This window comes from Arachis stenosperma, chromosome 5, assembly GCF_014773155.1.
Source record: "Arachis stenosperma cultivar V10309 chromosome 5, arast.V10309.gnm1.PFL2, whole genome shotgun sequence".
Classification (NCBI taxonomy): Eukaryota; Viridiplantae; Streptophyta; class Magnoliopsida; order Fabales; family Fabaceae; genus Arachis; species Arachis stenosperma.
The window spans coordinates 41,471,311-41,473,734 of NC_080381.1; the positions used below are offsets into that span (position 1 = coordinate 41,471,311).

The 2,424-nt window shown below is 36.8% G+C and overlaps 1 non-coding gene across 1 annotated transcript; it reads right to left on the reverse strand.

The window, feature by feature from the left end:
* Window positions 1-1,701: 1,701 nt before the first annotated feature.
* Window positions 1,702-1,809, reverse strand: LOC130983781 (small nucleolar RNA R71). The gene has a single exon (XR_009087757.1). It is a non-coding gene; the product is annotated as a small nucleolar RNA R71 (small nucleolar RNA).
* Window positions 1,810-2,424: the final 615 nt, after the last annotated feature.

Here is a 2,424-nt window from a genome sequence, read left to right on the forward strand (position 1 = left end):
ATGAATTCTAGTGTTTCAAAGTGATGATCTTATCATCACCAAAGCTGATTGATTCTCATCAATTTAGCTCTTGAATGCAATGTCCTGCTGAAGCTTGGCTATCCATGTCTAATTCCTTTAGACTAAAGCTTTAGACTAACATTGCATGATTCCTGGAATTCTCATTAAGAATTTTGATACCTTTATTTTCTTTTCCACTTAATTTTCGAAAAAAAAAACAAAAAAAAATTTACAAAATCATAAAAACCAAAAATATGTTATGTTTCTTATTGAGACACTAGTCTCATTTTAAGTTTGGTGTCTTGCATGCATTGTTTATTTGATCTTGGTTCTATTTTTAAGTCAATAATACAGGGAACTGAAGATTCAGTACATGCAGCAGAGGAATTAAACAGAAAAAGCTGGGCGTTCAAAACGCCCAGTGAAGAAGGAAAAACTGGCGTTTAAACGCCAGCCAGGATACCTGGCTGGGCGTTTAACGCCCAAAAGGGTAGTGCTTTGGGCGTTAAATGCCAGAATGTGCACCATTCTGGGCGTTTAACGCCAGGATGGCACAAGAGGGAAGATTTTGTTTTCAAATCAATTTTTTTCAAGTTTTCAAAGTTTTTCAAAATCAAATCTTTTTCAAATCCTATCTTTTCAATCAAATCTTTTTCAAAATCAATTTCTTTCCTTTTTCAAAGATACTTGCTAACAATTAATGATTTGATTCAACATTTCAAGTATGTTGCCTTTTTTGTTGAGAAAGGTTTAATGTTTGAATTATATCTTTTCTTGTTAGCCAAGTCATTAATTTTTTTAAAAAATCAAATCTTTTTAAATTGTTTTTCAAATCATATCTTCTCAATCACATCTTTTTAAAACTATAACTTTTAAATCACATCTTTTTCAAAAAAATTTTCAATCATATCCTCTTCAAAATCTTTTTCAAAATGTTTTTAAAATCTTTTACTTAATTTTCGAAAAATCTCTTCCCCTCTTCTCACATCCTTCTATTTATGGAGTACCACTCCTCCTCAATGCACAATTCGAACTCTATCTCACTAAGTTCAAATTCTTCTACCTCTTCCTTCTATTTTTCTGTTCCTCTGACACCTCAAGGAATCTCTATACTGTGACATAGAGGATTCCACATTTTCTTGTTCTTTTCTCTTTCATATGAGCAGGAGCAAAGACAAAAGCATTCTTGTTGAGGCTGACCCTGAACCTGAAAGGACCTTGAAGCGAAAGCTAAGAGAAGCTAAGGCACAACTCTCTGTAGAGGACCTAACAGAAATCTTCAAAGAAGAAGAACCCATGGCAGCCGAAAACAACAACAATGCCAACAATGCAAGGAAGGTGCTGGGTGACTTTACTGCACCTACTCCCGACTTCTATGGGAGAAGCATCTCTATCCCTGCCATTGGAGCAAACAACTTTGAGCTTAAGCCTCAATTAGTTTCTCTAATGCAACAGAATTGCAAGTTCCATGGACTTCCATTGGAAGATCCTCATCAGTTTTTAGCTGAGTTCTTGCAAATCTGTGACACTGTCAAGACTAATGGGGTTGACCCTGAGGTCTACAGACTTATGCTATTCCCTTTTGCTGTAAGAGACAGAGCTAGAATATGGTTGGACTTACAACCTAAAGACAGCCTAAACTCTCGGGAAAAGCTAGTCAATGCCTTCTTGGCAAAGTTCTTTCCACCTCAAAAATTGAGTAAGCTTAGAGTGGAAGTCCAAACCTTCAGACAGAAGGAAGGAGAATCCCTCTATGAAGCTTGGGAAAGATACAAACAATTGATCAGAAAATGTCCTTCTGACATGCTTTCTAAATGGAGCATCATAGGTATTTTCTATGATGGTCTGTCTGAACTGTCTAAGATGTCTTTGGATAGCTCTGCTGGAGGATCTCTTCATCTGAAGAAGACGCCTACAGAAGCTCAAGAGCTCATTGAAATGGTTGCAAATAACCAATTCATGTACACTTCTGAAAGGAATCCTGTGAACAATGGGACAAATCAGAAGAAAGGAGTTCTTGAGATTGATACTCTGAATGCCATATTGGCTCAAAACAAAATATTGACCCAACAAGTCAATTTGATCTCTCAAAGTCTGTCTGGAATGCAAAATGCACCAAGCAGTACTAAGGATGATTCATCTGAAGAAGAAGCTTATGATCCTGAGAACCCTTCAATGGAAGAGGTGAATTACATGGGAGAACCCTATGGAAATACCTATAATTCTTCATCGAGAAATCATCCAAATCTCTCATGGAAGGATCAACAGAGACCTCAACAAGGTTTCAACAATAATAATGGTGGAAGAAACAGGTTTAGCAATGGCAAGCCTTTTCCATCATCTCCTCAGCAACAGACAGAGAATTCTAAGCAGAGCCACTCTGACTTAGCAACCATGGTCTCTGATCTAATCAAAACCACTCAA